Here is a 23,309-nt window from a genome sequence, read left to right as displayed (position 1 = left end):
ACATGCCCTTGCCTTTGAGGACATGTCACATGAATAAGTAAATTAAAAAGATATATGTGGTTAAATACTTGAGACACTTGATGCCCATTGCATTATCCTCACAGCGCCAGTGACCCGGGTTCGATCCTGACTACGGGTGCTGCCTGTACAGAATTTGTACGTTCTCCCTGTGACTGCATGGGTTTTCTCTGGGTGCTATGGTTTATTCCCACACTCCAAAGATGTACAGGTCTGTAGGTTAGTTGGCTTCGGTAAGAATTGTAAAATTGTCCTTCGTGTGTAGGATTGTGTTGGTGTACGGGATGATCGCTGATCGACGCGGACGCAGTGGGCTGAAAGGTCTGTTTCCACGCTGTATCTCTAAAGTCTAAAGATGAAGTAATGAGGAAAATAACTAAAGTTGCAATAGTCCGATTCATTTAAAAACAGAGTGGTTTATTCATGAGCGGAGTGACTATCATTTTAATTAATTATCTTGCATGGCTTGCTCTCCCATGGAGAATGAAGACATTCAGGGCCTGAGTCCTTGTTAAAAACAAAGTACGATATTATACTCACTCCCTGATTATAAAGTAAGACACACCCAGTGAGAATGGCTGAATCCCAAAAGGGAGGAGGGAAGCGTGCAAAGCAATCTGAATTTTAATTCATATTTAATACATTGTTAAAATTGCACCATTGTTCTACAAGCAGTGGTTTAATTATAAGCTTCAAAGAACTTGTTATGCTCTGGCAGCAATGCGTCAGTAATGTCTAATCATCTGTCCTCTGTAACATGGCAATCTTCAGCATTCATTTATCTTGTCTTTCAGACTAATTGCCATAAATACATCATTCTGTTTCTACACTTGTGCACTTTTGAGAACATAAAAAGACTCGGCTTTTGAATTGTAAGTCAGCATGGTGTTTTCTGTAGCACTTTATCTGTTTTGGGTATGCCATCAGCATGAGATCTTGCACTGTTAAAACATTAAAGCCTGAATCTCTTTTATTGTTATGTAGCGTAGAACAAATCTGCATACATTTTTGGTTTAGTTTAGTTTAGAGACACAGTGTGGAAACAAAGCCCTTCGGCCCACCGAATCTGTATCGACCAGCGATCCCCGCACACTATCACTATCCAACACACACTAGAGACAATTTACGATTTTACCAAGCCAATTAGCCTACAAACCTGTACATCTTTGGTATGTGGGAGGAAACCTGAGCACCCGGAGGAAACCCACACAGGCCATGGGGAGAACGTACAAACTCCTTACCGACCACACCCGTAGTCAGGATTGAGCCCGGATCTCCGGCGCTGTAAGGCAGCAACTCTACCGCTGTGCCTGTAAACAAAGACGTAAAGTGCTGGAGTCACTCAGAGCGGGTCAGGCAGCATCTCTGGAGAAAATGGATAGGTGATGTTATTTACTGGTTACATCTAAATATACTGATTGTATCTTATAATACAAGAGGTGTCAGTGTTGTTTGCAATATAGAGACACCAGGAACTGCAGATACTGGATTACCAAAAAAGACACAAAGTCACAAAGTGCTGGAATAACTCAGAGGGTCAGACAGCATCTCTGGAGAATATGAACATGGCATTTCATAAACATCATCTAAAGAAGCCTTGATCAGATACATTGCCTAAAGAAGGGTCCCGACCCGAAATGTCACCTATCCATTTTCTCCAGAGTTGCTCCCTGACCCATTGAGTTACTCCAGCACGTTGTGCCTTTGTTTGCAATATATTTCAGCTCAGTTTTATATGATGTATCCAATTATGTATATATAATTGGATATATTTATAAAGATAACTATAAACTAAAACCATGTGCCAGCTACATTTAGAACATTTTATAAGATACTTTGCTCTTTCCTTTGTAATTGAATTATTGTACCTAGTATTACGGTTACTAATCATTTGCATTGTTTAATTTTGTATACTGTATGTATTATTACATTAACGAGCCTGTTAAGCTGCAGCAAGTAAGAATTTAATTGTTCCATTGCCGGTACATATGACAATTAAATACTCTTGACTCTCGCCTCTTGACTTATGTGTTTCAGCCGTAATTTTACAATATGTAAACTGTATTGTTAAAACTTACCAGAAGACATATTAGATTTATTTTAGCTGTATGCATATCCTGACTTTATATCTAAAAATATATGCTTGATGTCACAGTTGATATTTGCCAGTACATATGCAAAAGCAGTTATAATTATACAGTCAGACAGCATGGAAGCAGGCCCCGCAGCCCAACTTGTCCATGTCGACCAACATGCCCCATCTACCTTAGTCCTACCTGCCCCTACTTGGTCTGTACCCCTCTAGACCTGTCCTTTCCATGTACCGGTCTGAATGTCTCTTAAGCGTTATGATTGTATCTGTACCTGTACCTCCGGCAGCTCGTTTCATACACCCACCACCCTTTCCGTTAAAAGGTGACCCCTCAGGTTCATGTTAAATCTTCCCCCCTCATCTTATACCTATGCCCTATTGTTATAGTTTCCCCTACTCTACTGTGCGTAAAAGACTCTGGTGCATTTACCTGATTTATTCCTCTCATGATCTTGTCAAACTCTATAAAAACAACCTTCATCCTCCTGTGCTCCGAGGAATAAAGTCCTAGCCTGCTCAATGGCTTCCTGTAGTTCAGTTAGTACACATGTTCTGTTATTTAATAAATAAAACAGAAAATGCGAGAAATATACAGTATGCCAGGCAGCATTTGTGAAGAGAGAAACAAGATGAACATTTCAGGTCAAAGACTTATTGACAAAGCATTTTCAAGCACTGCATTTTGGATTTTGAGTATCTATAGCAGTCAGCTTCTGAATTTATTTTATGTAATTTTCACTTGCAGTATCTTTATCTTATTTATACCGACTGCCTTACATAATCTGAGCCAGCTTCATTATGAGTGTTGTAAACCCTGGTCCTGTTTAGACAACTGTACATCACTTGGTGTGCTGTGTATAATGCACATCAGCTGGGATGTGCCGAGAGCATGAAGTGTGAGACTCAGGTGAGGCGAGACTCGAGGATGGTGTGTTGCCTCCCTGGTGCCAGGGTCCAAGATGTGTTGGACCGACTTCAGAACATCCTCGAGAGGGAAGGTGAGCAGCCGGGAGTGGTTGTGTATGTAAGCACAAACAACGTCGGGAAGAAGAGGAAGGAGTTTCTGCAAAGTGAGTTTAGAGAATTAGGAAGAAAGCTGAAAAGCAGAACTTCAAGGGTGGTTATCTCTGGATTGCTTCCAGTACCTCGTGCTGGTGAGGGCAGGAACAGGGAGATAGGGGATCTGAATGTGCGGCTGAGGGGCTGGTGCAGGGAGCAGGGATTTAGATTTATAGACCACTGGGATCTCTTCTGGGGTAGGGGTGACCTGTACAAAAGGGACCTTAACTGGAGTGGGACCAACATTCTGGCAGGCAGGTTTGCTAGTGCTACACGGGTGGGTTTAAACTAAATAGCGGGGGGGAGGGGTTGACAAATTGGGAGTAAAAGGACGGAGTTAAAGGGGAAGAGAGTACAGGAAAGGTTACGAAAGACACCCGAATTAATGGGACGGAAAGTTCAAGAAGGGATAAGAGGTAACGTGAAATAGGTGTCGGTGTGAGAGGGGAGGTGAATACCGAATTAAAAGTGTTATATATGAATGCGCAATAAGAAATAAAGTGGATGAGTTTGAGGCTCAGTTAGAGATTGGTAAGTATGATGTTGTGGAAATTACAGAGACATGGCTGCAAGAGGATCAGAGCTGGGAACTGAATATTCAGGGGTATACGTCCAATCGAAAAGACAGACAGGTGGGCAGAGGGGGTGAGGTAGCTCTGTTGGGAAGGAATTATATTCAGTCCCTTGCAAGGGGTGGCATAGAATCAGAAGATGTAGAGTCATTGTGGATAGAACTGAGCAATTGTAAGGGGAACAAGACTCTAATGGGAATTATCTACAGGCCCCCAAACAGTAGCCTGGATATAGGGTGCAAGTTGCATCAGGAGTTAAAATTGGCATGTAACAAAGGTAATACTACAGTGATTATGGGATATTTCAACATGCAGGTAGACTGGGAAAATCAGCTTGGTAATGGACCCCAAGAAAGGGAGTTTGTTGAGTGCCTCCGAGATGGATTCTTAGAGCAGCTTGTACTGGAGTCTACCAGGGAGAAGGCAATTCTGGATTTAATGTTGTGTAATGAACCGGATTTGATAAGGGAACTCAAGGTAAAGGAACCATTAGGAGGTAGTGACCATAATATGATTTAATCTGCAGTTTGAGAGGGACAAGGTAAAATCGGAAGTGTCAGTATTGCAGTTGAACAAAGGGAACTATGGAGGCATGAGGGATGAGCTTGCCAAAGTTGACTGGAAAGGGACCCTAGCAGGGATGACGGTGGAACAGCAATGGCAGATATTTCTGGTAATAATCCAGACGATGAAGGATCATTTCATTCCAAAGAGGAAGAAAGATTCTAAGGGGAGTAAGAGGCAACCATAGCTGTCAAGGGAAGTCAAGGACAATATAAATATAAAAGAGAAGAGGTATAACATAGCAAAGATGAGCGGAAAGCTAGAGGATTGGGAAACTTTTAAAGATCAACAGAAGGTAACTAAATAGGCAATACGGGGAGAAAAGATAAAGTACGAAGGTAAGCTAGCCAAGAATATAAAGGAGGATAGTAAAAGCTTCTTTAGGTATGTGAAGAGGAAAAAATTAGTGAAGACAAATGTGGGTCCCTTGAAGACAGAAACAGGTGAATTTATTATGAGGAAAAAGGAAATGGCAGACGAGTTGGACAGGTACTTTGGTTCTGTCTTCACTAAGGAAGACACAAACAATTTCCCAGATGTACTAGGGGACAGAGGACCTAGGGTGATGGAGGAACTGAAGGAAATTCACATTAGTCAGAAAATGGTGTTGGGTAGACTGATGGGACTGAAGGCTGATAAATCCCCAGAGCCTGATGGTCTGCATCCCAGAGTACTCAAGGAGGTGGCTCTAGAAATCATGGACACATTGGTGATCATTTTCCAATGTTTTATAGATCCTGGATCAGTTCCTGTGGATTGGAGGGTAGCTAATGTTATCTCACTTTTTAAGAAAGGAGGGTGAAAGAAAACAGGGAGAGAGAAAGAGAGTTAGCCTGACATCAACGGTGGGGAAGATGCTGGAGTCGATTATTAAAGATGTAATAGTGGCGCATTTGGACAGCAGTAACAGGATCGGTCCAAGTCAGCATGGATTTACGAAGGGGAAATCATGCTTGACAAATCTTCTGGAATGTTTTGAGGATGTAATAAGTAAAATGGACAAGGGAGAGCCAGTGGATGTAGTGCACCTGGACTTTCAGAAAGCCTTTGATAAGGTTCCACACAGGAGATTAGTGGACAAAATTAGAACACATGGTATTGGGGGTAGGGTATTGACATGGATAGAAAATTGGTTGGCAGACAGGAAACAAAGAGTAGGGATTAACGGGCCCCCTTCAGAATGGCAGGCAGTGACGAGTGGGGTGCCGCAAGGCTAGGTGCTGGGACCGCAGCTATTTACAATATACATTTATGATTTAGATGAAGGGATTAAAAGTAACATTAGCAAATTTGCAGATGACACAAAGCTGGGTGGCAGTGTGAACTGTGAAGAGGATGCTATGAGGATGCAGGGTGACTTGGACAGGTTGGATGAGTGGGCAGATGCATGGCAGATGCAGTATAATGTGGATGAATGTGAGGTTATCCACTTTGGTGGAAAGAACAGGAAGGCAGATTATTATCCAAATGATGTCAGGTTAGGAAAATGGGAAGTACAGCGAGACCTGGGTGTGCTTGTACATCAGACACTGAAAGTAAGCATGCAGGTACAGCAGGCAGTGAAGAAAGCTAATGGCATGTTGGCCTTCATAACGCGAGGAGTTGAGTATCGGAGCAAAGAGGTCCTTCTGCAGTTGTACAGGGCCCATGTGAGATCACACCTGGAGTATTGTGTGCAGTTTTGGTCTCCTTTTTTGAGGAAGGACATTCTTGCTATTGAAGGGGTGCAGTTTAGGTTCACGAGGTTAATACCCGGGACGGCGGGACTGTCATATGATGAAACACTGGAGCGACTGGGGTTGTCTTCACTGGAATTTAGAAAGATGAGAGAGAATCTTATAGAAATAGGAATAAAGGGGAGGCCATTTAAAACTGAGGTGAGAAGAAACCTTTTCACCCAGAGAGTTGTGAATTTGTGGAATTCTCTGCCACAGAAGGTAGTGGAGGCCAATTCACTGGATGAATTTAAAAGAGAGTTAGATAGAGCTCTAGGGGCTAGTGGAATCAGGGGAGATGGGGAGAAGGCAGGAACGGGGTACTAATTGTGGATGATTAGCCATGATCACATTGAATGGCAGTCCTGGCTCGATGGGCCGAATGGCCTACTGTTGCACCTATTGTCTATGTATATATATCAAAACTGATAAAATTGCAGTCAATTAGTCACAGCCATTAGTCTGAACTGTGACTATCATCACAAAAAAGAGCACTAACACATACGAATATTAAGCTACCTATTATAACATCACTGCGTGTCAATGGGGCTTATGATGAGAATATAGATAATGGACAAACCATTGTTTAAGACTAGTCACCAAAGAGAAATATCTATCACATGGATATAAGATAATGCACAAAATATAATAGAGCTAAATTTTAAGGGGGGAAAATGAGACTGCAAAATGCTCTCTTTCTTGTTTGGTTAAAAATAAAATAAATTTTGAATTATTCGGTACAGAAAGCAGCTCTTCGACTCTCTGAGTCCATGCCAACCATGAACCACGAATTTACACTATGCCAACCCAAAACCATTTTTAAAATTCTCCTCACATCCCCATCAATTCACCCGTGATTTGCCACTTGCCTACATACTAGGGGTATATTACGCTGCATAATACAACATACAATACGCTGTCCAATGACACTACTAACCTGCAAGCCTTAAGGGTGTGGGTGAATACGAGAGCATCAGGGAAAACCCACATGGTCAAGTCAAGTTTATTTGTCACATACATATACAAGATGTGCAGTGAAATGAAAGTGGCAACGTCTGCGGATTGTGCTGAACTACAAAACAGAATAGAATTTTTTTTTTAACACAAAAAATAAATGAATACAGTAAATTAAATTAGTCCCTGGTGATATGAGAGTTAACAGTCCTGATGGCCTGTGGGAAGAAACTCCGTCTCATCCTCTCTGTTTTCACAGCGTGACAACGGAGGTGTTTGCCTGACCACAGCAGCTGGATCAGTCAGTTGCTGGGGTGGTAGGGGTCCCCCATAATGTTGCTGGCTCTGGACATGGTCACAGCGAGAATGTGCAAACTCCACCCAACCGGCACCTGGGGCAATGAGGCCGTGACTCTACCAGCTGCACCACTGTGTCACCCAACAGTGTTGGGGTGGCAAATTCAAGGAGTCATCCAATTCCTTTTGAGATTATTTTCATCCAAGTCATTTATACTGTATATATCAGGGGTGCAATGCTGCCGGATGGAGTTCACCGCCACGCCGCTCCGGCGCCTCTGTAAAAAAAGCCACTATAAACAGCGGGGAATCTTAACTAGCGGGGAATTTAGCAGCAGCCGCTCCGGCACCAGTGACAGCTCCGGCACCTGAAAAATTAGCACAGCAACACTGGTATATATCATTAACAAAGAAGTCCCAGCACTGATCCAGATGAAACACCACTGCTCACAGACCTCCAGCCAGAATAATACCCTTCCACTGCTATCTGCTGCCTTTATGAGTAAGCCGATTCTAAATCCAAACTACCAAGTCACCTTAAACCCCATGCGTCTTAATCTTCTGGATCAGCCTTCCATGAGGGACTCCATCAAATGCCTTATCCATGTAGACAACGTCCACTGCTTTACACAATATTTTGGCCCACAATATTTGTCTTGAACATGATAATCCACTCTCATCTACATGCTCATAATCCATATCCCTCCATTGCCTGCGTATCCATGTGCCCATCCAGAAGTCTCTTAATAACCACTACAGGTACACCACCGTTTTTTCGGCAACCCCTATGATCCAGACAAAATTCGGCGAGCATTGCGTGTGGCGTATGCTCTTTCAGGACGTGTGGCTCCATCCTGAAAGGGTTAATAGTTTACTTCTTTGTTAAGTGTTAACTCTTTATTTGAGTTTCTAGCCATCCATGGTGCTTCAGAGACACTGACATGGGAGGGGTATAATTAGTGTATTGTTGAATTATTATCACGTGACCTCTGTTGTTCCGGCAAAACGGATAATCCGGCAGGACCCTGGAACCAAGGGAGCCGGAAGATTGGTGGCAGACCTGTATCATATTTCCCTCCATCACCATTGCTGGCAGCACGTCCTCGGCACTTACCATCCCCTTACCATTTCACCTGAAAGGTATTGGATCCAATATTCGAAGAAGGTTCTGACTGCTTACCGTATCAATGCCTCTCATAATTTTTTGGAATCTTATATTTTCTTATATTGCATCCCTCAATCTTATTCCCAATGGTTCTTTACAGCTGTTTTTGCTAATTGCTGCACAGACATGCAGTGACATTTTCTGAAGAAACTCTCAGCTTCATTGACAGACTATAGTGGTCGACCAGTCATGGATTGGCAGCTATTTGCTCAGATGGCCAGTATTGACAGTAATGCCAAATAAAGATATTGATTAATTGATTGCTTTATGGGGATTTGTAGGTTAAGGTGAGGAAAAGCAAATGAGAAAGCATAATTTATAGGTTAGCATGATAGGTTTTTTTTCTTAACACCAAGATAACTACAACGTGGCAAAGTGATACTGCAACAGATAACTTCCCACTATACAGTGGAGAAACCCTTAGTGGAGAGAGAATAACATGCTATTCTGAACTCAATAAACTGTTCTCCAGTCAATCTCTCCTTGTCCTTGTCTTTAACTCTCTCTCTTTCACTCTCTCTTTCACTCTCTCTTTCACTCTCTCTCCCTCTCTCTCTCTTTCACTCTCTCTTGTTCTCTCTCACTTTCACCCCCCTCTCTCTCTCTCTCTCTCTCTCTCTCTCTCTCTCTCTCTCTCTCTCTCTCTCTCTCTCTCTCTCTCTCTCTCTCTCTCTCTCTCTCTCTCTCTCTCTCTCTCTCTCTCTCTCTCACTCACACACACACACAACACACAAACTCTCGCCCTCTGACACTCCCGTTAATTTATCTTCGCTTTCTAAACTCAATATCCCATCAATGCTTCCTTGGTTTGCACTTCTTTGCAGATGTTTGGATCTAGCAACAGCTGATATTGGGAATAGATGAGGCAGCTGCAGTAAGGCCACATCAAACATCAAGCACGTTAAGGATATTGACTTCATCTACACCTCGCACTGCCACGGCAAGGCCACCAGCATAACCAAGGACCAGTCTCACCCCGGTCACTCCCTCTCCTCCTCTCTCCCATCACGCACGAGGCTGCATGAGTGTCGGACCTGACCCCCGCTCACTACGTGTGGGACCGGGGCCTCTACGGCTCCCCAGCCTGTGAATTCCCACTGGCTTAAACCTCCCCACCTCCATCAACACTGCGTCTCATCCCTCCCGCCCTTGGGTTAAACTTAACCCCCTCCCCCCCTTACTTGGTTATAGCGGACAATCGTCAATAGCGGACACCCCCACCCCCGCCCCGTGGACCGTTATTGCGAGGGTTTACTGTATTAAAGATTCTGCAATGATATGGCATGGTTTTCACTGTGCTGCTGGGACTTCTTTTTTGCTTTTAAATTTGAGTATTTGCCGATTAAACTCGTTCAGTTTCTACTCTTAGTTCAGAATTTTATGCAAAATCGAACCTGGAGGAAAATAGATTTTATGACACCATACCTGAAAAGATGCTGAATTGGTGATGTAGGGCCTGAAGGTGTATTGAGTTTTTATACTGAGTGTATTGAGGGCCTCTGATATTACCAGCCTCTTATGACAACGGATCGATTCACAAGTGTCCATTTTGAAACAATTTCTAAGATAACTTGTTTGTGAAATAGCAGGGAGTGGAGGAGGAAGGCGGGTAGATTAGGCGTCCCGTGGGGAGAAGGCAGCTGATAAACATTGACTGCTAGCGCTAGTAAGCAATGCTGCATCTTGCAGCAGTCGCCCAAGAGTTAAGTTACCGTGAGATTCTTCAGCATCGCCAGGTGTGTGAGAAGAGTTCTGTGCAGTAAAGGTTATCTAAAGCGCAGTGAGTGAGCTGTGAAAAGGGTAACCTAATTAAAAGGAATGTAGTGGTAGCTTATTTACACATGTACGCACGTTGTTGATTCAATTTCACTTGCAACTGAATGGGGATCAAACTCTTTCCACTCAATTGTCCCTCTCTGTATGTAGTCAGGTTCAGGTGATGAGCGAGCTTCAGGTTTACTGTGTATGAAGGAACTGCAGATGCTGGTTTAAACCGAAGATAGACACAAAAAGCTGGAGTAACTCAGCGGGACAGGCAGCATCTCTGGAGGGAAGGAATGGGTGACGTTCGTGAAGAAAGGTCTCGACCCGAAATGTCACCCATTCCTTCTCTCCAGAGATGCTGCCCGTCCCGCTGAGTTACTCCGGCTTTTTGTTGTCTATTCACGGATCTTACTCACTAGTTTTCCAGCCTTACTCTTGTTTGGGGCAAATATCGATCTCCTGACTTAATGAAACAAGGGAGTGAATGCTGGAAGCACACTGGCACTCTGTCGGCCTTATGTTGCAACTGGAAATCCATCATTAACTGTGGCTGCGCTGCCTTTTCCTCTCGTTTCGCGGTCCTTCCAGACTCCCAGAATTATCCGTCCCTTTGCATGTCGTTGGAGAGTTCTCCCTTCGTCGTGCATCTGAAGCTCATCCCTGATATGTTTCTTGTCTGCTTCCCAAAGATAGCAGCAGACTCGTAATTCATCCCTGCAGTCATTGTGATAAATAGTTAATAGACCATTAGAGGGAAAGTCATACAGCAAACCCTATGTAAGGCTCAATGATATGGCCTAACATCTGTATCTAATAGCTCCCTCATGAATACACAACCCATATAATTCCTCTCATCCTCCAGCTTATAATATGCTATTGTATAGGTCCCAAAGGCAGCATTATAATGGGACCCTAATCTGAAAAGAAAATTCCTGTGTCATTGTGTATGTTGCTTCTCATCTGTATTATAACCGTTCCTCTGTCATTTCTCCATTCCAAATCAATTTGCCTCTTTATTGGTTCCTTAAATGTTTAAGCATCTGTGCTTTTCACCTTTCTAATTGTTTATTTTCAACTTTTTGCTGTTCATTGCTCATCTACAATTTCAATTTTCTCTCCAGCTGTGTAACATTGAGGGATTATACCAATATGCATGTACTTCGACATATAAAAATTGCAAACACCGAGATTTGGCCATCGTAACAAATCTTTGTGCTGCCCCTTGCACAATGTAGAACACGTAAATTCATCAATTAATATTTGAATACTAACAATCATGGGGTTGAAATTTGGTCTCTTATTCTTCAGGGTGCTGTAATTGCGTTATGATCTATTGTATTATTTCACAGCATCTTCAAAGCAACAAGTTGAGGATTCAAACTGAGGTGCGGCATGATGGAGCAGCGGTAGAGTTGCTGCTTTAAAGCACGAGACCCGGGTTCGATCCTGACTACGGGTACTGTCTGTATGTTTTCCTTGTATCCAGCGTGGTTTTTTTTCTGGGAGCTCTGGTTTCCTCCCACACTCCAACGACGTACAGGTTTGTAGGTTAATTGACTTGATAAAATTGTAAATTGTTCCTAATGTGTGTAGAATAATGTTAGTGTGCGAGGATTGCTCGTCAGCATGGACTCGGTGGGCCGAAAGGCCTGGTAGGGCCAAAAGCCTCTATCTCAAAGTCTAAACACAATTTTACAGAAGTCAATTAACCTACAAACCTGTATGTCTTGGGAGTGTGGGAGGAAATCGGAGCACCTGGAGAAAACCCACACAGACATAGGGAGAACGTACAAACTCTGTACAGACTCCCAAGACAAACGTATAAAATTATTAAGGGGTTGGACACGTTAGAGGCAGGAAACATGTTCCCAATGTTGGGGGAGTCCAGAACCAGGGGCCACAGTTTAAGAATAAGGGGTAGGCCATTTAGAACAGAGGTGAGGAAAAACTTTTTTAGTCAGAGAGTTGTGAATCTGTGGAATTCTTTGCCTCAGAGGGCAGTGGAGGCCAATTCTCTGAATACATTCAAGAGAGAGCTAGATAGAGCTCTTAAGGATAGCGGAGTCAGGGGGTATGGGGAGAAGGCAGGAACGGGGTACTGATTGAGAATGATCAGCCATGATCACATTGAATGGCGGTGTTAGCTCGAAGGGCCGAATGGCCTTCTCCTGCACCTATTTTCTATTGTCTATTGTCTATTGTCAGACAGCACCCATAGTCAGGATCGAATCCGGGTCTCTGGCGCTGTGAGGCAGCAACTCTACCTCTCCGCCAATGTGCTTCTTTATCTAAGATTTCTACGGAATGTAAACCAAAGTTATGGAAGAAGTATGGGAAAATGTTCAAGGGGAATTCTTCCTGGGGCTACTTCAGCTACAGCTTTATAAAATGCTAAAATGCTCCCAGGTGGTTTATAACAAAGAGATTTATAATTTTCAATGTAAAGAAATTTCTCCCGGCTTCAATACTTAAAGACTGACTCCTGATCATGAGACAGTGCCAAACATTGATGTATGCGTATGTGTATACACTTTATGTTGTACTGACCTGTACAGATAGAGATAGAGACTTAAAAGCAATTGATATTTTTACCTCAAGTGGTTTAAAGATATAGTATATTTTGACTTTAGAGATACAGCGCCAACAGGAATCAGGCCCTTCAGCCCACTGAGTCAATCCGACCAGCAATCCCCGTACACTATCTTACACACTAGGGACAATTTACAATTTTTTTACCGAGGCCAATTAAACCTGGTATACTCAAACTGCTGGTGTAACTCAGCAGGACAGGCAGCATCTCTGGAGAGAAGGAATGGGCGACATTTCAGTCTGAAGAAGGGTCTCGACCTGAAACGTCGCCCATTCCTTCTCTCCAGAGATGCTGCCTGTCTTCCTGAGTTACTCCAGCATTTTGTGTCTACCTTTGATTTAAACCAGCATCTGCAGTTCTTTCCTACACAGTCTATAAACCTGTACGTCTTTGAAGTTTGGGAGGCAACTAGATCACCCGGAGAAAATCCGCGTGGTCACAGGGAGAACGTACAAACTCCGTACAGACAGCACCTGTAGTCATGATCGAACCTGGGTCTTGGACGCAGTAAGGCAGCAACTCTACCGCTGTGCCACTGTGCCACCCTGTGTGTGTTCAATCTTTATGTTGCATTGACCTGTACAGATTGAGCGACAGCCTGGAAAGCAATTGATATTTTTACCCCAGGTAGTTTAAAGATACAGTGAATGAAAGATAAGAACATGACTCCCAGTGTCTGAAATATAGAACAGAAAATGGCTTCCGAACATTTACTCCCTGGAGTGCAGTATTTCACTGAACCCTGAACGCTGTGTCATCGAACACCCAGCCTGAGTGATGAGGAGATAGTGAAGAAGAAAGAGTGGTAATAGGACACGAGCCTTACATTGTCAGTGAATGGTGGCTGAAGTCAGTACAATGAATGAGTCTGAATTAAGGGGCTCTCAAAAGGATCCACCTGCTTGGCCAACACAGCTTAAAGATGTCTTCATTACAATTGTCTGCGCTGTCACCATGTGCAGCGAGTGCCCTTTTGTCAGCCGTTCCTTCCAAGCTGGTTGTCAGGAGGTTGAAGATGTAACATTAGCATGACAGAGGCAGCTTCCTACCATGCTTGGCAGCACTGCCACTGAAACCACATTCTTCACAGCAGGAAGGCTACCAGCTGCTACAGATGTCAACTCCCCGATGACAATGTACAGGAACACACAGTCTGCCCGTTTGTGATCAGTTGCCACATTGATATCAGAGTCTAGTCCAGTTTTAGTTTAGTTTAGAGATACAGTGCGGAAACAGGCCCTTCGGCCCACATAGCCCACGCCGACCATGACCCCCGGATGCTAACACTATCCTACACACACTGGGGACAATTTACAATTTTACCAAAGCCAATTAACCTATAAACCTGCATGTCTTTGGAAACCAGAGATCCTGGAGAAAACCCACGCAGATCGCAGGGAGAACGTACAAACTCCATGCAGGCAGAACCCATAGTCAGGATAGAACCCGGGACTCTGGCGCTATAAGGCAGCAACTCTATCGTTGCACCACCGTGCCATGCCAAGGTCTATTGTCTTACAGCACGGGGACTGCATACAATTGTTTAAACAATTAGATGCTTTAAATAATCTTTCTGACTACAGATGATAAATAACTACCATCTGGTTGTTTTGTTGCGCAGTTAAAATAGTCAGCTCACAATCAGATTCAGTATTCAGATTAAAATATTCCAAAAATCCAATGTTTGACTATTCTAGATTTTGAATAAGAGCTGCACAAACATTGCCAGCTAATGCATTGTGAATGTTGGTGAGATACATTTTGTTATTTATCTTAATGAATCAGGGGGTATGGGGAGAGGACAGGAGCGGGGGTACTGATTGTGAATGATCAGCCATGATCACATTGAATGGCGGTGCTGGCTCGAAGGGCCGAATGGCCTCCTCCTGCACCTATTGTCTATTGTCTATTTTCTATTTATTCATTCCGAGAAAATAAACGAGGGAAGGAGAATGCGCATGGCTCTCGTAATGTGCAGTCATCCCTGAAACGCATGATCTGTGCAAATTTTAACATTAATTTAGAGTTACAGCGTGGAAACAGGCCCTTCGGCCCACCGAGTCCGTGCCAACCAGCAATCCCCGAACACTAGCACTATCCAACACACCAGGGACAAATGTTAACAATTTTTACCAAAGCCAATTAACCTACAAACCAGTCACGGGGAGAGTGAACAAACTGCATACAGAGAGGACCCGTAGTCAGGATCAAACCCGGGTCTCTGGTGCTGTGAGGCAGCAACTCTACCACTGCGCCACCGTGCCGCCCGCCCTAAATTTATTAATTCATTTCTACTTTTTTCTCATTAATTTCAAAGTAATCTCTTCATGTTCTACATAAAGTCTTTATGTTCCCTGTAAGTCTAATTTACATAACACTACATTAAGGTAAATGGACAGCAGGACCTGCTAATTAGAGTGAGTTGGAGAAGGGATACAGGGGATTGCTAATTGGGATGGACGGGGCTCATTGGTGTATATCTTGCAATCTCACTAGCAGTTGAGAAAGAGATAGGGGCAAAAGCAAGCCAAATAATTTTACCTTGGAGACACAGGGAATTATAAATGCTGGTTTACAAAGAAAGACACAGAGTGCTGGAGCAACTCAGCGGGTCAGATTGGGTAGTTTACGACCTAACCATATGAACATTGAATTCTTCAATTTCAAGTAACTGACTTACAAACAACCCCCTCCCATATATCCCCCCCCCTCTCTTCCCTGTCCCACCTGGATTCACACCCATTCTCCCCAATCCACCTTCCCGCAGACCATTCCAGCTGCATTCTTTCCTCTGGCTTCACAATTCATCTCTCTTCTATGCTTATCTCACACTTGTTGTCTCTTCATCTCTGGCCTTTGACGGACCATCTACTTATTAAAACCCACCCTCATCTGTATCCACCTATCACTCACCAAGTTTTATCCTGCCCTCTCTCTCTCTCTCTCTCTCTCTCTCTCTCTCTCTCTCTCTCTCTCTCTCTCTCTCTCTCTCTCTCTCTCTCTCTCTCTCTCTCTCTCTCTCTCTCTCTCTCTCTCGCTCTCTCTTCCCTCGCCCCCACAATCGGTCTGAAGAAGGGTACCGATCCATCACCTATCTTTGTTCTCCAGAGATGCTGCCTGACCTGTTACTCCAGCACTATGTGTCTAATTTTATCTTGGCATCACTTGTTGTATGTAGAAGATAATCGATGAGGGAATATTCAAATACCTGGGAGTCCACATCAAAGAGGATCTGACATGGGCAACGCACATTGCCGCACTGGTGGGTAAGGCAAAGCAGCGCCTTTACCACCTTAGACAGCTGAGGAAATTCAGAGTGTCTCTGAGGATCCTTCATTGCTTCTACTCTGGGGCTGTAGAGAGCATCCTGTCCGGCAACATTACAGTCTGGTTTGGGAACAGCTCTGCCTAGGACAGGAAGGCTCTGCAGAGAGTAGTGCGTTCGGCAGAACGCACCATGGGAACTACACTCGCCCCCCTGCAGGAGGTGCAGATCCAGAGCAAGCAAGATTATGAGGGACCCCTGCCACCCCAGCAACGGACTGTTCTAGCTGCTACGGTCAGGCAAACGCCTCCGCTGTCACGCTGTGAATACAGAGAGGATGAGACGGAGTTTCTTCCCACAGGCCATCAGGACTGTTACCTTTTATAACTCCAGGGACTAAATTTTGTCTTCTCTGTATTAACTTTAATTTATATGCTATAACTGTAATTCTTTTTTTTTTGCAAACTGTAATTTTTTTTGTGCACAATCCGCAGGCATTGCCACTTTCATTTCACTGCACATCGTGTATGTGTATGTGACAAATAAACTTGACTTGACTTGAACTGCTTTGAACTGGTCCGGAATCGGGACTTTACTTGGTGGATGGTAGCAAGATGGCTGCTCATCATCCTGACATGGACTCCACCAAGTGAAGCACTGTGCCATGGTGGCACCATGGGCAGCACAGTGGAGCAGTGGTAAAGCTGCCTCAGAGTACCTGCGATCCCAGTTTGATTCCGACCTCAAGCACGGTCTGTGCAAGGAGTTTGAATGTTCCCCCTGTGACCGTGTGAGCATTTCCCCGAATGTTTGGTTTAGTTTAGTTTAGTTTAGAGATACAGTGTGGAAGCAGGCCCTTCGGCCCACCGAGTCTGCGCTGACCAGCGATCACCCGTACAGTAGTTCTATCCTACACATTAGCAACAATATACAGAAGCAATTAACCTACTAACGTTCACGTCTTTGAAATGTGTGAGGAAACCGTAGCACCTGGAGAAAACCCATGCAGTAACAGGGAGAATAATCAAACTGCATACAGACAGCACCCGTAGACAGGATCGAATCTGGGCCTCTGGCACTCTAAGGCAGCAACTCTACCGCTGCGCCACCATGCCGCCCCCTAACCCCTTGTGTCGCCCCAGGTGCTCCAGTTACCTCCCACGTCCCAACAACGTGTGGTTTTGTAGGTTAATTGGCCCTAGGGAGCGGACGCGAAAGTGGGATAACAAAGAACTAGGGTTAACGGGTGATCGAAGTTCGGCATGGACTCGGTGCGCCAAAGGGCCTGATTCCATGCTGTATCTTTCAATCACAAACTCAGTTGTCCATGAGCATGTATTGCTGAACATCATTTCAGTGGCTTTGGAATATCCATACTATACTGGTGTCTGCTTCATGGAGTCTAAAAGAGCAACAACAACCACGATAGTGGAGTCGTGGATTGATACAGCGTGGAAACAGGCCCTTCGGCCCAAGTTGCCCATACCAACCATCTGCACGAGTCCCACCTGCCTGTGTTTGACCCATATCCCCCTGAACATATCCTATCCATGTACCTGTCTAAATGTCTGTTAAACGCTGCGATTGTCCACCACCCTTTGTGTAAAAATTTAAATTCTTTATGGCACCAATGAAATATAATACAGCAGTGGCCACAGAATTGGTGGTCTCCTCACGTTAAAACAGTGTGAAGTGTGAACATGGCACCTACCCATGTTCTCCAGAGATGCTGCTTGTCCCGTTGAGTTACTCCAGCATTTTTTGTCTGTCTTCACTTTAAAAAGTTTATTTCATAATGGGGAAAGAAAAGTCAACAATGCATTGGGGACTTGTATCCATCCCGCAGTTAGTTTTACACTACAGAAGATGCTGCCTGTCCCGCTGAGTTGCTCCAGCTTTTTGTGTCTGTCTGCAGTTAGTACTCTTGCCGAACATGGGTCTGTAAATAGCAAACCCTGACTGCTGCAAGCAGGCATCAGGATTCATTATGGAAAGGGTTAAGTGCCCTACCATTAGTCATCCAGCTCATTGAAGGAACCATGCCGAGTGTTTGACAATAAAACTCAGACTGGCTCATCAGGAACAGCAGTCGGTCCTCAGTAAATGCAGTTGTGCGTGAAATATTCACAGCAGAATTATGTAAACCGTAAATATGGGTATAACCGTTGACTTTCTATTGCTATCAGCAGCTTTCATTTAATTACTTACAGAAGCTAATGCCCTGGTAAAAGCCCAACTAGGTTATATTTATGACGAGTTAATTCTTCGATACTATATGCGTTGGTTCTCTCCTGCTGCTTACCCACTCTAAACACTCTCGGTTGCAGGCTCCTCTTCAAGCTGGCATTCTTCAGTAACAGGGCTATTTTTCACCTCTTAATCAAGCCCTGTGTTATTTTGAGACGGTAATAGTCAGTCTCGGGTACGTTTGCTTGCAACGTTTGCGGGGAGTGTCCTGCTGCAGAGGGATGAGGGAATGGTGGGGTAGCAGGGAGCTCAGTCAAGAGTCAAGGGTGCTTTATTGTCATGTCCCAAAACAGAACAATGGGATTCTTACTTGCAGCAGCACAACGGATATGTAAACACGTTGGAAGGAACTGCAGGTGTTGGTTCAAACCGAAGATAGACACAAAAAGCTGGAGTAACTCAGCGGGACAGGCAGCGTCTCTGGAGAGAAGGAGTGGGTGACGTTTCGGGTCGAGACCCTTCTTCAGACTGGTTAGGGATAAGGAAAACGAGAGATATAGACGCTGATGTAGTGAGATAAAGAACAATGAATGAAACATATGCAAAAAAGTAACGATGATAAAGGAAACAGGCGCAGTGCTCTGTAAACACCATTATATGTGACAAAAGAAGGACTGAGGTATTTTAAGAAGGTGGTTACCATCTTCTTGACAAAACTTACTTTTCCAGCAATATAATGCTTAAGTACTACTAACCTAAGAGACCCACTACACAAAGGGCACAGCTACTAGAACGCTATCAATACGGATTAAATCCTGACCTCCACTGCTGTCTGTGTGCACTTTGCACGCTCATGAGCTAATAAGTTCATAGGTTCTAGGAGCTGAATGAGGCCATTCAGCCCATCGTGTCTACTCCGCCATTCAGTCATGGCTGACCTACCTCTCCCTCTCAACCCCATTCACCTGCCTTCTCCCCACAACCCCTGACACCCCTGTTCCCCCTGTGACAGCGTGGGTTACCTCTGGCTGCTCCAGTGTCCTTCCGTGACCCAAGGAATGCAGGTTCATAGATTAATCAGCAAATGTAAATTGCCCCGCATGTCTAGGTTAGCGGTGGAATCTGAGGGAGATTGAGAGCGTGGGGATAGTGAAATAATGGGATTAATGTAGGATCTATGTCAAGGGGTGGTTGAGGGCCAGAATGGGCTCAGTGGACCGAGAGGCCTGTTTCCTTGTTGTATGACTCTATGCACCTGGACTTAGCTTATTGCTTAACAACTGAAGTCAAGGACAAAGAATGGTATTATTCGCTATAGAACATAGAACATGGAAATGTACAGCACAGCAACAGGCCCTTCAGCCCACAATGTCTGTGCCGAATATATTGCCTAGATAAACTGACCTCATCAGCCCGCGCATGACCTTTACCTCTTCATCCCCAGCCTATCCATGTGTCTATCTAAAAGCCTGTTAAATGGTGCTATCATACAGTATCTGCCTCCACCAACACTCCTGGCAACATGTTCCAGGCACCCACCATCTTCTGTGTGAAACTTTACCTATCCAATCCCTCCACCGATTCTGACACAAAGAACTGCAGATGCTGGTTTACAACAAAAGGACACAAAGTGCTGGAGTAACTCAGCGGGTCAAGGCAGCATCGTTGGGGAAAGGGAATAGGTGACGTTTCGGGTCAGGACCCTTCTTCAGACTGAAAGATAGAGGTGGGGGTGGAAGAGGCGAGAAAAGACCAGAACAAATCAGGGCTGGTAACAGATGACCTGAGGAAGGGTGGAGTCCATAATGGCCCATTATGGCTGCGGGGATGTGCTAACGAGAGGGATACAAGGAAGCAAACAGTGGAACTAGTCGGACGACTAGGGAGGGGGAGGGATGGAGGGAGGGTGAGAGAGAGAGAGAGAGAGGGAGTGCAGGATTCCTCTTTGTTCTTTACATAATGATAAATTACTTGAACAAGTTCTGAACTTTGATTTTCCTCTTGCAGTCATTTCTCATTAGAATCTGAAGACTTGCTTCATGATGTCTGCAAAAACTACGGAAAATTAAATCTTTATAACAAATTCAGAAACCTGGGTGATTGATGTGCTTTGAGTTTCAATTCACGAGGCGAGAATGCTGCTAAAATTATTAGGGCTGGCTTTTCTCCTCTGAATTGGCCTTCTGTTAATTAAACACGATACATATGCTTTTTTTTTTTAAACGAGGGTCATTATAATCTGAAAATGGAAAGCATTTTCTCTCTAAATGCTACAGTAATTCTCCAACATCCTAAGGCTTGAATGTATTAACGGCAGAGCTATTAAACAGGAAAAAAATGTGTTACTTTCCCCTTTCCTTTCAGAGCTTCAATGCACAAAAACTAGACACGAGGCAGGGGCTTTGATTAGAAATATCTCAAACTCAGAAAGTGAAGCTAAATAGGCTCATTCATCCTTAATAGATTCTTTCCCATTTCTACAATGCCTGTTACTGCTGCTTAGTAAACATTTTCATTACATTACCAATTTAATGGGTGTGTTAAACCTAGCAGGGAGTGCAAATACTTCTCTGCATTTAGAACATAATGTTGTAACACATGCAGGCTTGATCCACTCCAATCGAAATCTCCAGAATTATTTTGAATTAAAAATAAAGTTGTTCCCAAATCAGGTGGACACAACACTCCTTTTATTCTCCCCGATCGATCAATCCAAGCTCAAGTACAGTTAGTTTGAGTGAGAACGCCGGGGTTAGTTTCTTGATTAGTACGGGTGTCACAGGTTATGGGGAGAAGGCAGGAGAATGGGGTTAGGAGAGAAAGATAGATCAGCCATGATTGAATGGCGGAGTAGACTTGATGGGCTGAATGGCCTAATTCTACTCCTCATGACCTTATGACCTCATGATGAGAGAAACCAATGGGTCTTAAGCAATTTGTGTTCAATTGTCTTTGCCTAATTTATTGAATCTCCTGAGAGGGGCAAATGACCCCAGAAAGCACTCCTTAATGGAGACCGTTGAAAAGCCTTTGATGGTACCAAAGAAATTGTGATCAATTAACCCATGGTTTCAATGGACCACCAGACAGGAAAGAAACCGCATTGCTGCAGGTCTAGACTCGCATGTCGGCCAAACTAGATAGGGAGACCAGGATTTCTTTCCAAGTACACAAAGCGCTCAGGTAAGTCAGTGGGTCAGATAGCATCTCTGGAGGACATGCATAGGTGATGTTTTGGGTCAGGGGTCATCTTTCTTCAGATGAATGTCTTTCTGAGATGCTGGCTTCCTGACCTGTTGAGTTACTCCAGCATTTTGTGCTCTACCGAAGACTCCAGCATCTACACTTCCTTGCGTCACGGATTTTCCTTCCTAACAGACCATTCGTGAACCTGGTGGGTTTTTAAAACAACCCTGTATTTTTGTGGTCACCGATACCTCATTTTAAATTTTTATCATTTATCAGTTACATGAGTCAAAATTTCCCATCTGCTGCGTTGGGATTTGAACAGGCGCGCTCATCGGACCCGGGTCCCGGGATGAGAAGGGCCTCGATCCGAAACGTCACCTGTTCCTTTTCTCCAGAGGCGCTGTCTGACCCGCTGAGTTACTCCAGCTTTTTGAGTCTGTCGTGGGATTTGAACACACGTCTTTGAATTAATTTCTAGAGGCGGCACTCTAGATTGTTAGACAAATAATTCAACCAATGTACCTGCATCCCCAATTAATAATCCTAATCCACTCAATTTTTGAATGAGTTTGTTTTCATGATAACATTACTTGAACTATCTGGCTTCGGTGAATGCTTTGGTGCAGGTGCTGAAGGCATCAGTTATTCATGGCCCCCACCCCCCTTTCAGTCTCAGCCATTTATCCTTATCATTGCTTTCTATTTTCTATTTCCCAGCCAATTTTCAATCTAGCTCACTACTTAAATCATTGTCCCTTTTCTCTACGTTAAATGCCTTAAATGCCGAACTATAATAAATGGTTTTTGGGATACAAACAAAAACTCCCACCAGCGATAGTTCTTATCTGATAATCTCATTATCTTCACAAAGAATCCCATTAGTTTCATGAGGCGCAGTTTATGCTTCCAAAACACGTCACACACCAATGTGGTCCATTCACTTTACAGCTGAATGTTAGCAGTGAGGTGGTTCCCCATTGTGCATGGACACCAAGCTGGTCTCAATATAACAGGGTCCCTGTATCAATCCTTCTCTCAGCAAAAGGTTTATATTATCAGTTTTAGACTTTAGACTTTGGAGATACAGCGCGGAAACTGGCCCTTCGGTCCACCGAGTCCGCGCCGACCAGCGATCACCCCGTACACTAGCACTACCCTTCACACCAGGACCAATTATCAAATTTACCAAAGCCAATTAACCTGCAAACCTGCGCGTCTTTGGAATGTAGGAGGAAACTGGAGCACCAGGAGAAAACCCATGGGGTCACAGGGAGAATGCACAAACTCTGTGCAATCGGGATTGAACCCGGGTCACTGTAAGGCAGGAACTCTACTGCTGTGCCACCGTGCCACCCTGCAAAACAAACTACCTGGCTTCTTAAGTAGAAAGACTGAGGTAAAAAAATTTAGGGAAGCATTTTCTAAGCTGCCAGTTTACCTGGCTCATAAAAATTACACCTTAGAGTGGGTAAGCGGCAAAAAAAGTAAAAGAGGATTTGATGGGTATATGAGAGAGAATAGGTTAAAGGGTAGGAAGTGGGTAAAAGGATTGATGATGGGATTATGTGGCACAGTGGTGCAGTGGCAGATTTGCTGCCATACAGTGCCAGAGACCCGGGTTTGATCCTAACTACAGGTGTTGTCTCTACGGAGTTTCTCCCTCTGACCCTGTGGGCTTTCTTCAGCTGCTCCGGTTTCCTTGCACATCCCAAAGACATACAGGTTTGTAGGTTAATTGGCTTCTGTAAACTGTCCCCAATGTGTAGGATTGAACTGGCGTATGCGTGATCGCTGGTTGGCATGGACTCGATGGGCCGAAGGGCCTGTTTCCACGCTGTATTTCTAAACGAAACAGCACTGAGAACTGGCATGGACTCA

Source organism: Rhinoraja longicauda, chromosome 22, assembly GCF_053455715.1.
Source record: "Rhinoraja longicauda isolate Sanriku21f chromosome 22, sRhiLon1.1, whole genome shotgun sequence".
Classification (NCBI taxonomy): Eukaryota; Metazoa; Chordata; class Chondrichthyes; order Rajiformes; family Arhynchobatidae; genus Rhinoraja; species Rhinoraja longicauda.
This window is presented reverse-complemented; position numbering follows the sequence as displayed.